The 13,297-nt window shown below is 39.5% G+C and overlaps 1 protein-coding gene and 1 pseudogene across 1 annotated transcript in view; one reads left to right on the forward strand and one right to left on the reverse strand.

Annotated features, from left to right (window-relative positions):
* LOC110302753 (olfactory receptor 10J5) overlaps positions 1 to 13,297 on the forward strand; it is a 90,220-nt gene that overhangs the window by 59,576 nt on the left and 17,347 nt on the right. The window lies entirely within an intron of this gene.
* LOC115032473 (small nucleolar RNA SNORA17) lies at positions 7,793 to 7,915 on the reverse strand (annotated as a pseudogene).

Consider the following 13,297-nt stretch of genomic DNA (forward strand, 5'->3'; position numbering starts at 1 on the left):
TCTTTGTGTAGAGAAAGGCCATTGATTTGTTTGGGTTAATTTTATATCCAGCTACTTCACTGAAGCTGTTTATCAGGATTAGGAGTTCTCTGGTGGAATTTTTAGGGTCACTTATATATACTATCATATCATCTGAAAAAAGTGATATTTTGATTTCATCTTTTCCAATTTGTATCCTTTTGATCTCCTTTTGTTGTCGAATTTCTCTGGCTAGGACTTCAAGTACAATGTTGAATAGGTATGGAGAAAGTGGGCAGCCTTGTCTAGTCCCTGATTTTAGAGGGATTGCTTCAAGCTTCTCACCATTTACTTTGATGTTGGCTACTTGTTTGCTGTAGATTGCTTTTATCATGTTTAGGTATGGGCTTGAATTCCTGATCTTTCCAAGACTTTTATCATGAATGGGTGTTGGATTTTGTCAAATGCTTTCTCAGCATCTAATGAGATGATCATGTGGTTTTGTCTTTGAGTTTGTTTATATAATCGAATATGTTGATGAATTTCCATATATTAAACCATCCCTGCATCCCTGAAATGAAACCTACTTCGTCAGGATGGATGATTGTTTTGATGTTTTCTTGGATTTGGTGAGTGAGAATTTTATTGAGTACTTTTGCATTGATATTCATAAGGGATTGGTCTGAAGTTCTCTATCTTTGTTGGGTCTTTTTGTGGTTTAGGTATCAGAGTAATTGTGGCTTCATAGAATGAGTTGGGTAGAGTACCTTCTGCTTCTATTTTGTGGAATAGTTTGTGCAGAATTGGAATTAGATCTTCTTTGAATGTCTGCTAGAACTCTGCACTAAACCCATCTGATCCTGGGCTTTTTTTGGTTGGGAGACTATTAATGACTGCTTCTATTTCTTTAGGAGATATAGGACTGTTTAGATCATTATCCTGATCCTGATTCAACTTTGTTACCTGGCATCTTTCTAGAAATTTGTCCATTTTATTCAGGTTTTCCTGTTTTGTTGAGTATAGCCTTTTGTAGAAGGATCTAATGGTGCTTTGGATTTCTTCAGGATCTGTTGTTATGTCTCCCTAGCCACAATGCTTTTAAGTTATCTTTTCTATCGTATACTTCCATTCTTAAAAGCTAGGATGGGGCTGAGTGTTCTACTGTTAGAGCATTTCTCTGGTCTCCATAAGCTGATTCTCCCTCAGTAAAACTCTTCAGGTGTTTCCTCTCTATCTATGCTGAACTGATTATTTAAACAGTCCTTTCTGAAGATCATCTTTGGAATAAATTGGTCATTGTCTCCTGTTTCCCAAATTCATGAACAGATCGAGACGTTGTTGAATTAGTAGCTGAAAGACTTGTTGGAAGTGCTGCTTACTTGGAGGAAGTAACTGAACAGAGGTTGAATTCAAAAGAATATTTATCCTTTCACAGGTAAAAGGTTTAGAAAGGAAGAAAATATACCTTGCACTTGGAACAATATGAGAGATGTCTTAACATTGTCAAAGGACTTGCCAAGACCTTGTCTACCACAAGTTTCTGTGTCAAAGTGTAGAATTATTTGAAAGATGTTGTTTTAGAAGAGAGCCCTGACCGCACATCCTGCTTCTTGGGGCTTCCTGGAATGTTGCTTCATCAGAATTCATTTCATTATACTCAGACACACAGAGGTCAGCACAACTGTGGTCCAAGTTCAAGCTGGAGGCAGAACTTACCATTGTCCATGCAATGCTGATTCTGCAGGCACATGGAATGCCATAGCTACAGGGTCATGGAGGTTTTCTCAGGGATTTAAAAGGAAATCCTGAAACTCAGCCAATATATAGCAGTTTGGATTCTCTGTGAGTAGTTTCTTGATAAGAGGACTTGTGAAGCTCAGAGGGCAAAATTTAAGCCACAGTGGACACAGGGACTAGAAATCACTGAGGACATGGAACATCTGCAAAGAAAAAGTCTAGGCAGTGAGAAGAGCCAGCCTGAAGGAGAACCATGTGGTTTGATGACATCAAGGTCTAAGGAGCTCACATTCTACTACCAATTCTTGTGACTCCAGGCAGACTGATGAGATTTAGTGTTTACTTTCATGGGCTTAGGTCTTGCCTTAGTTCCACCCCCATTCTTTGTCCCATTTTTTCCTTTTGGGAATGATGGTAGTTACGTTGTGCAGTTGTTTCTGTTTATATTTGCTTGATTTTATAGGAGCTCACAACCAACATTGTTTGCCTTGATAATAGGGAGCCTCAGAGGACACTTTGAGTTTGGACTTTTGAGAAATGCCCTTAGAAAGAGACTAAATGCATTTTATGTTATGATATAAAATTGAGCTTCTGAGGACCAGGGGTGGGAGGTGGTGTGGTTTGGATATGAAGGGTCCTATAAAGGCTCATGTTAAAGTCTTGATCTTAAGCTGGTGGCATTCCTATGAAGTGACTGGATCGTGAAGGTGCTGGAGTTTTTACTAGATTTGTTCATGCACGAGTTCATAGCTGAATGGGCCTTTTGGGAACCAGGCCTACTTGGAGGATGTAAGTCATCAAGAGCATTCCTTTGAAGGAATTCCTTATCTTGAAGCCCTTTCTGTCTATCTCTGCTTTCCAGCCAATCAGAGACAACAACCTAGGTGCACCACTATGTGCTTGCTGTCTTGATGCTTTCTACCTAACTTTTCCTTCTGGTCCCTTAGTTCCCATCAATTACTCTGAGACTAATTAGTTATTATTAAATGTCTGGGCCATATGCTTTGGCTCATTCCTTGATTAGCTAATAGCTTATTTAACCCATTTAAACTATCCTATGTCTACCATGTGGTTAATTATCTTTCTTTCAGTCCCAGCCCACCTCTTCCCTAGTCACCTGCCCCCCTGTTTTACATCCGTCTTTTTGCTTCTCAGTCTGTCTCCCCTCTCATTTCTCTAGACTTTTCCCTAGTCTGTCTTTTACCTCTTACTGTTTCTGAGAATTCTCTCTCTTCCTGCCAGTGTCCTGCCTCATACAAATATCCTGCCTCAGCTCATTGGCCAATGGTTTTTTATTGACAGGTGATGTTTATAAGAGATTCTCTCTACAGGATCCACCTAACCATGTACTAAAATTCCTAAAAATGGCCAAATAAATATTTTTTTAAAATTTTATATTCCACTACTACTCCTGCTTTTGGTGTTTTGTCACAGTACAAAAAGTGTCTAACACAAAATGTCTTCTGTTGCCCTTGATGTCCTCCTATTCTCCCTATGAAGTTGTTCCCGTAACAGGTTTATTGACTTTCAGCTTGCCTGCTGTGTGAACTTCTTTCAGGGTCTGTAGCAATTCCTGGCAGAAAATCATAAGTTCAGCTGAATCTCTAGGTCCCTGATATAGATCAAGTTCAAATTCACTTTGATGAGACAATTCTCAGGTTGGTGTAGGTAAGGGAGAGGACACACACCTCTCCTTGATCCTTTACTCTCTCTTCACAAAGCACATGCCTGACTATTCACTCACCCATTCTCTTACCACCTGAAGCTGATATGACCTGGCAAAAACAAAACAAAATAACACATACTGTGTTTCTCCTTCAGCATTTAGGAAATCTTTGCAGGCTCAAAAGGCAATGGGCTCCATCATTCATTTCTGGAATATCTAGTTTTCCTGCATTGTATTTTGACTGAAGCCCATGCCCTTCATAACTCTTACCAGTGCTTTCTTTGGTTTCAACTTTTTGGTTAAATTTCAGTATTCTATCTTAAAAAATAGAACTGCTGAAGAGATGCTTTTGACAATGAAAAGTAATGATCAAACACTAGGAGATACTGTATTTTTTGGTATAAATCCAGTAGTTCAATAAACGGGAAATTAAAACTAAACAGCAGACCAGATCTATAGGGCTCAAAGTATCATTATGTTCAAAGTAAGTATCTATTATTAGTGATTTTTCTTCCCAGAAATTTTGCCCTACTGGAGTATAACTTCCATCCCAGTCATGGGATCATGCTGACTAGATAATGCTACTTTTAGATAAACACCAAGTTCAGGCTATTGGGTTCAAAGTAGACCCTGATAAACAAACATGATTGTTTCCAGGAAAAGCAGAGTTCGAAAGTACAAATTCTCAGTATTTCCCATAAAGAATTGGCTGTTGTCAAACCCGTCTAAGGAACTTGCTCTACCTCTTTTGTGTAGAGGTCAGTGCAAGCAGGAGGGATATGGGTTTCTTCAACTTTTTGATCAAGCTCATGTGAGTCTTGGGAGATTAGAGGGGAAAAATTCATACCTCATTTTTCATATATATGAGAGAAATAAAGAAACATCCTCTTCACTTAAAATGTGAGCAAGAAAGATGATATATCAGTTAATACAGAGACTCACAACTGATCAAAGTACAGGGGAAAAGTGACAGCAGAGTGCCCAGCCTGAACTGTAACATCTGTATTGCAACCCTCCTCTCTGAAGGGTTGGGATACACCACAGAAAAGGGAGTGGAAGGGTTGTAAGAGCCATAGGATGGGGACTACTTTTGTAAAACAGTCTCCTCTGGACATGATAGGACTGATGCACTCATAAAGAAGCAGCAGCTATGGTTGCCTGCACAAGACTTATACAGGATTGAACCAGTCAAAATTCCAATATGGATGGCATAGGGGTTCATAAGGCCCCACTTCTACATGAGGATCTACTGGCATTTTATGCCTTCAGGGGTTGGGGGGGGAGAGTCAGTTGTTTTGCATGAGTGGGATCTCTGGTAGGTTTTACCCATGTTTCAGTGGCTGGCTTATACATCTATGTGAGTATGGGTAGCACTATTTAGACTCATTAGACTATTAAAAATTTAAAAAGAAGGCAGGAAGTTGGGAGGGGATGTGGTGAGGGTAGTCTGAGAAGAGCTGGAGGGAGTTAGTAGGGGATGGACATAATCTAAGTTCACACATTCTATATACATATATATATATGTATATATATATATATATATATATATATATATATATATATGTGTGTGTGTGTGTGTGTGTGTGTGTGTGTGTGTATACACGTGTGTTATGTACACACACATATACATATTATGTTATCTTGCTTATGTAGAGATTCACATTCGTAAATAATGGGGAATTCAGGATTTATATGCATCTTCAGTTGCAGAGGGGGCATGGAAGGTGCCAGTGCTGTGTGAGTGAGTGATTTTCCAGTCTGGCATCCTGATGTTTGCAGTCAGAGTTACTGTTAGAAATGATGAGGCCCTGGGTTAGGAAATGAACAACAGTTATTTCTTAGATAGAAATGGCTGACAGAGGCCTAACCCCTATGATCCAGATTTTGTTACTGGAAGAGGGTCGTTTATGCAGTTGTGGGGTTACGAATAGAATGAGGGGTAGGGTTGGCTATGTCAAAATGGCCTCAGTCGACTTTCTGGAACCTCCTCCACTTGAGGGTCTTATGATCTGCCAGAAGTTTCTCAACCATGATCAAGGGCTTTATGAGCTTAGATATAAGTTCTTTTCCTTTCATATGTCTCCATCCATTTAAGCAAAGTTCAATATCTAAGTTGTATGATGATACTGCTTCCACATCCATTCATGTACACACTCACTAAACATCACTCTTTGATTGTCTACTTCATACCATGCATTATTGGGGTTTTACTTTTCTACTTGGTTGGTTCCATGCATTGATTTCTATCTTCCTAGTAAGTAAGTGGCTATGGTTATAGTTAGAATACTGTACACTTGACCTTTCCCCCAGGTTTCCAAAACAAATCCCTTTAGTTCAGGTAAGTATTTCTTTACTACAGTCAATATTCTATTTATTACTTGTAGCTTATCTTGTTAAAATGCTCTTCATTTCAACAAGATTACTCTTTCTATAACCATTTCTACTTTCTTTTCTTTTCCTGGTGGCCAGAACATCAACCCCTGTTCTTTATTCCACTTCCCAGCCTGTTTGCATGGATATTTATTTCTATTATTATTTCTAGACTTAGTAACTGCTAGTTCTTATTTGATCACCAAAGCAGGTCAGACCCTAATTGATGTCATTCGGCTGTATGTTTGAGGGAAGTGTATACAGAATTGGAGTTCTGCTTCGATTATACTTTGATCTTTAAGTCAAATATATACTCAGTAAACCTAGATCTATGGCCATTTAATTTCTCCCCTCTCGTGCTATTTTCTCGAAATCTATTGGTCTTTCTCCTTTCTTGTGGGTCCTCTTATCCACCCCTCAGCTTTCTTTTTAAACACTTTGGCTCACTCTCCTTATAATTAAAATAGATTTTAGGCAGGTATCTCATTTCAAAGCTTGAATGGTTATTTTTTTCTTAAACGTTTATTGGTTCTTTGTAAATTTCGCATCATGCACCCCAACCTCACTGATCTCCCCTTTCCATCATACCCATCTTCCACCCTTGTAACCTCCTCCCAGACAGGAAAAAAATCACATCATGGAAGCTGTAGTGTGTCACAGTATATAATTTTGTCCACACCTCTTTGCTTGCATTTGTTCATTGTACTGATTCATTGGTCTGGTATGAGGCTTTCAGGGTTTTGTTACTCTATCAGTACTGAAATCTCACTGAAACTTCTCTCAGATATCCTGTTACCCTGTGTGGTGGAAATCCTGTAGTTTTGGATCTGTAGGACTGCCCCCTTCATGAACTCCAGAGCTCATTGATGGGGTAGATGTTGAGGTTTGCCAATTCAAAGTCCTGGACCAGGCCTGAGAGAGATATCTGAGCTGGTCAGCCCACTGGCTCTTCCACTTTTACACCCTTGGGGCTAGTTCACCTGCAACCCCTGCATCCAGGGCCAGCTTTACTCTGCTTTCCAGATGGTGTGCAGGGCCCACTCTCCCAAGTGCTGAAGTAGATGAGGGGCAGAAACTGCTCACCTGCCTCCATAGGTGACAAAGGGCAGGGGTATCTCTCCTTTGCCCATGTCATCACAAAGCAGACAAGTGGCATGACCAGCTAGCTGGTTGTGCCCCTGTCACCAGGTTCACCTCTCCTGTGCTACCCAGGTGAGGTACAGAGCCAGCCCTCCCAAGTGCTGCAGTAGGTGAAGGGTAGGGCCAGTTCTTCTGTTCTCATGACCCCAGGGCCAGGTCTCCTACCTGCTATAGGTGGGTGTCTCTCCCTTTTCCATGCTACCACACGGGGAGATGAGTGGCAGGGCAGGCTCATCTATGCTCATATCCTTATGATGGGTTCACCCACAACTCCCACAATGTGCAAGGTCCAGTCTCCTGAATACTGCAACTAGCTAAGAGCAGGGCAAGCTCTCCTTCCTTTAAGCCCTCAGAGCCAGCTTACACATCCCTCAGATATCAGCATGTCCCCCAAATGGCAGCCCAGACCAGGGACATTAGCCTGACCTTTGGAGGTCACTGACACTTGCTGCTGCAATGAATCCAGATGTGGTTTTAGGAGGCATCACTGGCTATTCACATCAGGTTATTCCTCACTAGGCTCACGACTCCAGTTTTGCCTCTCTTTATTGTGTCTTCCTCCTTTTTCTCTTTCTCTTTCTCTTCCATTTCTCTACTTGCTCCTCTTAGTGGCACCCAGGGTCTCAGAGTGTCTGGAATCATCTCAAGAGTGGCATCAGGAGTGCTATGTTCAGCTCATGCATTAAGGCACTGGGCACACCCCTCCCTCCCAGGCTTGCCCAGTGCCATGGGATCATCTTAGGCTAGCTCCCTGTCTGGGATCCATGGCGTCAGTCTGGTGGTAGTCTCAAGCTTGTTCCTAGACAAGTGGCCCTATGTGAGGGTTGTCTGTCTCTGGCTTACTCTCACCTGGGATCTGAGAGTCTTTCCTAGTCTACATAGCACCAAACCAGTGTTTGGCTCAGGTTCAGTTTTTCAGTGAATGTTAGGCTACTAATCATTCAGATGTTCGTAGGTCAGAACAATGATTGTAGACATAGCCTCTCTCTTCTCTGCTACCTACTGACACACACATGACACAGTAGCAATGCCTCTAGGAGTGGAGGCTAGAATGATTCTTATTTTAATTAATCAAGAGGAGACAGGGTGTCTCCCTTGTCTCTCCTCCCCTTTTCCTTTGAGAGGGGTGGGTACCCTGGGTATCCTTCTCCCCTGGTACATCAAGTCTCTGCAGGATTGCTTGCATCCTCTCCCCCTGAGGCCTTAAAAGTCAATCTCACTTGCTATCTGCTTCATGGATTTTCTTCTATCTAAGGTGTGGTTTTCACACCTTCCAAATGCCATGGGGATAAAGTGTAAATGTTTTGGAATCAGATAAATCTGTATTCCAATTACGAACCTCTCCTGTTATCACTATGTAAAGTTTATAAAACATTCAATCTTCTGAACTTATTGTTCCTCATACATGAAACAGGGTTTTAGTGAATACTAACTGCATGCTAAATATTTTTAGTTGAGTGTTTTGTGAATAGCAAGTGCATAAAGCAATTATTAGCATTATGTCATTTTTTAGTAATCCCATTATTTGGTCTTATATTGGAAGTATTTATGTATAGACATCCTTTTTTATTTATGTATATCAAATGAAGTTATCTAAATACCTTTCCAAGTAAAAAGAGTTTTAAAGTGTTTACTTTTCTTTATCTCATCTACTGCCTATCAATTTTCTGCACAAATGCTAGGGGATTAATAAATATTTTTGGAGAAATAAGTAATAGAAAACTATATTAACATTTTTTAAAATACATACACATCGAAGGAGGGAGAGAGGAAGATAGAGATAGATAGATAGAGTTGAAAGGTAAGTAGACATGAAATCATTCATAGTCTATCAATTTGGTATGTTCATTACCTTAGATTAAGGATTCTTCACTCTTTATTATAGTTTGTATACTTGACACACTTTTAGGTACCCAATAGAGCAGTGTTTACTAAGGCAGAAGTCTGTTCGCAGGTGTCTATAATATATTCATCATGTATAATCAGGACTATGTGCCTGTGGAATGTCAGTTATTTCCCATTTCTTTCCATCTGTTTTATTGCACATACATATAACATTTTCTTTATTTATTCACCCTCTTAGAAGCATTTAGAATATTTTCACATCTTGGCTATTGTGACTAATGTTGCTGTGAACATGTATGTGGTGTTAGTGTTTTTTTAAGAACCTGACTTCAATTCTTCTGGTAGGCCTGCAAGTTGAATTCCTGAATCACATGAAAATTACATTTTAAATTGAAAAATATTCTTTAAAATTTAACCCTTTGGATCCAATTTGTACTGTGCATATACTTCTCGTGTAGGGTATACTTACCTCAAACACCCTCACTTAACTCCTCCTAGATCTTTTCCATTTCTTTAACTCCCAACTTTGAGTCCTCTCCTTTTGTTTTTCTTTGTTTTGTTTTGTTTTGTTTTGCTTAGTATTCTATCAGCTAAAATTTGTGATGTTCATACACTTCCAGAGCTGAGCTCTCCAGTAGACTATGATCTACATTCCATCAGCAACATTGTCAAAGAAAACTGATTCTCCCTCCACCAGAAACCATCAACTGTCCCTATCTCTTCAATTAGAGGTGGGAACTTATGAACCCCTTCCAACCACAGGATAAAATGATGATGGGACTGGTCTTGTGCAGGCCCTATGCAAGGAGCACAGCTGCTGTGTGTTCATGAGTGCAGTGGTCCTGTCATGCTCGGCAATCACTGTATACTCCAGTCCTCACCGATCTCTCCAGGACTAGTCAACGCTTAAATTCTTTTGGTGAAACATCTTACTGTTTTTCAAAATGGCTTCACTATTTTGCATTTCTATCAATGATGTACCAGGATTCCAATTTCTTTACATACATTTTATAAAAGTTAGTTTTGAAAGTGGCCACTCAAACTGGTATTATTCCATTGTGATTTGGGGTTTTTATTTCTTTTCTGATTTGGGTAATAAAGACATGTCAAAACAAAACCAAAGATAACTTAAAGGAAATCACTGGGAATAAATATTTGAATGTCAGTGTAGATAGTGAGATTAATTATCAGCCACTGAATAAAATAACAAATCACATTTTTTTTATAATATCACAAATTAGTGATAAAAAGTGTGATGCAGTGCAACAAGGTTATCAACGTAAAATGAAAAATCAGTGGCAAAAATGTAGAGGGATTTGGTTTATACTCTTTCAATAAAGTGGTTGAACAGCATTGGAATCCACATGCCTGCAGGTTGACAGGTACATGCCATTCCAACATATAAAAGCCTGAAGCAAGAACTTGGGAAATTGGAAGATAGACTGACTTGTATGTTAAGATTATCTCAGAAAAGCAAGGATGCATATGTGTTTCTTCTTCTTCTTCTTCTTCTTCTTCTTCTTCTTCTTCTTCTTCTTCTTCTTCTTCTTCTTCTTCTTCTTCTTCCTCTTCCTCTTCCTCTTCCTCTTCCTCTTCTTTTTTTCTTCTTCTTTGTCATCATCATCGTCGTTGTCATTGTCCTCCTCCTCTTCCTCTTCCTCCTCCTTCTCATCCTCATCCCATACCTGTTTGTATCCTAATAAAAGTGAGAGAGAAAGAGAGGGTGTGGGTTTGCATTGGTAGGTAGATGGGGAGGACATGGGAGGAGTTGAGGGAGAGGAAATGGGAAACCATAACCAGAATATACTGTATTAAAAATGATTTCAATTATATATTTTAAAAGGCATAAATGCAAGTCTAAGTGTATAGTTCAACTATAGAGCACTGATCTAACATGCACAGAGGTCTGAATTCCATTCACAGTGTGGAAAACAACAAACAAATAAAGAGAAAAAGAATAATTCAGTATCTTATCTCTTGTTAGCATGCAATAAGCAATAAAAAAATTCTGTATTGTCAACAAGCAAAACCACATATATAACCATAAGAAAACTCTAGAAAAATCTAAAATTTGAGGGTATTTAAGACAATCACTAAACAGTAATCTTTGGGAATTTTTCAGGTAATGCAAAACAACAAACAGATAATTTAAAAAAGGAAAGGCTTTTCCAGACTGCGAGAGTTTGATAGGTCTAAGAAATAGTAAATGAAAAGTTTCATTCTCCCCGTTCTGCCTGGTCCTTCCTGCTGGGGCAGACCCATAGTTGGTCTGCTCCCCAGAAGACTCCATATTCCAATATATCCTAGAGGAGCCTCTGCACTCAGAGCAGTTGGTAAGAACCCCCCACCCCTGCTCTGAGTCCTGAGCTGCTGCTGGGAGCCTGGTGGACTCGGGACCCATCACTCTCCCCCCCCCAGATACCACTCCTCTTCCTTCCATCCTTCCCACCCCTTCCACCAGGTCCTTGATGCTGGGGAAGACCAATAGTTAGTCTGCTCCCCTGAAGACTCTGTATCCTGATACATTCTAGAGGACCCACTGCACTCAGAATAGTTATCTGAAGGCCTCCCAGGAGATCTACTGCAGCCAGGGCAACAGATCAGCAGCTTCTCTGCCACTGTGAAGAGCCCCCAATTAGAAGGCCCCACAGGTGGTCTGATACATCCAGGGCTGCAAGCCTAACAGGAGACCTGATGTAATCCAGGGACAAAAGAGGCAGACTGCATACAGTCATCCAGATCAACAAACACTAGACATATCCAGATGGTGAAAGGCAAGTGCAAGACCACAAGCAACAGAAGCCAAAATATGTGGGCATCATCAGAACCTTGTTCTTCCAACACAGCAATCCCTGAATACACCAACACACCTGAAAATCAGGAATCTGCCCTAAAACCCTATCTCATGAAGATAATAGATTTCTTTCAGGAGGATATCAATAACTCACTGAAAGAAATATAGAAAAACACAGGCAAACAGGTGAAGGAATCGAATAAAGCAATCCAAGACATGGAAGTAGAAACAATAAATAAAATGAAAATGGAGGCCAACCTGGAAATGGAAAACATTATAAAGAGGTCTGGAATTACAGATGTAACTATTACCAACAGAATACAAGAGATAGAAGAGAGAATCTCATGTGTAGAATATACTGTAGAAGAGAATGACACAACTGTCAAAGAAAATTCAAAACATAAAAAACTCCTAACCCAAAGCATCCAGGAAATTCAGGAGAAAATGAAAAGACCAAATCTAAGAATAATTGGAATAGAGTATTATAATGAAGATTCCCAGCTCAAATAACCTGAAAATGTCTTCAACAAAATCATAGAAGAAAACTTCCCCAACCTAAAGAAAGAGATGGATGTAAAGGTACAAGAAGCCTATATAACACCAAATATATGGACCAGAAAAGAAAATTTCATCACAAAATTATCAAAACACTAAATGCACAGAGCAAAGAAAGAATATTAAAAGCTGCAAGGGAAAAAGGCCAAGTAACATACAAAGGTAGACTTATCATAATTACACCAGACTTCTCAACAGAGACTATAAAAGCCAGAAGACCCTGGTCAGAAGTCATGCAGACTCTAAGAGAACACAAATGCCAGCCCAGGCTACCATACCCAGCAAAATTCTCAATCAACATAGATGGAGAAAACAAAATATTCCAGAACAAAACCAAATTCAAACAGTATGTATCTACCAACACAGTGTTACAGAGGATCCTGGAAGGAAAAATCTAACACAAGGAAGATACCTGCACCAAAGAAAGAACAAGATATTAAGCATCTCACAACAAAGTCAAAAGCAGAGAGCCACATGCACATAAAACCACCTACAAAACCAAACATGTCAGGAACCAACAGTCATCTCTCTTTAATTTCTCTCAATATTAATGTGCTCAACTCATCTATAAAAAGACATAAGTTAACAGACTGGATATGCAGTCAAGATCCAGCATTTTGCTGCACACAAGAAACACACCTCAACAACAAAGACAGGTTCTGTCTCAGAGTAAAAGGATGGAAAAAAGTCTTCTAAGAAAGTTGTCCAAGGAAACAAGCAGGAGTTGCCATCCTAATAACCAATAAAATAGACTTTCAACCAAAAGTTATCAAGCATGATAAAGAAGGACACTTCACATTTATCATGGGGAAAATCCACCAAGAGAAAGTCTCAATTCTGGATATCTATGCCCCAAATGCAAGAGCACCCAAATTCATAAAAGAAACATTACTAAAATTCAAAACACACATTGAACCCCACACAATAATAGTGGATGATTTCAACACCCCACTCTTACCAATGGACAGGTCATTGAAACAGAAACTAAACAAAAACACAGTGAAACTAAGAAAGGTTATGAAACAAATGGATTTAATAGATATCTACAGAACATTTCACCCTAAAAGAAAAGAATACACCTTCTTCTCAGCACCTCATAGTACATTCTCCAAAATCTACCATATAATTGGTCACAAAACAACCCTCAACTGATACAAGAAGATTGAAATAATACCACACATCCTATCAGACCACTATGACCTAAGGCTGGTCTTCAATAACAGTAAAAACTA

This window comes from Mus caroli, unplaced genomic scaffold (genome assembly GCF_978045245.1).
Source record: "Mus caroli unplaced genomic scaffold, Mus_caroli_1 scaffold_1, whole genome shotgun sequence".
Classification (NCBI taxonomy): domain Eukaryota; kingdom Metazoa; phylum Chordata; class Mammalia; order Rodentia; family Muridae; genus Mus; species Mus caroli.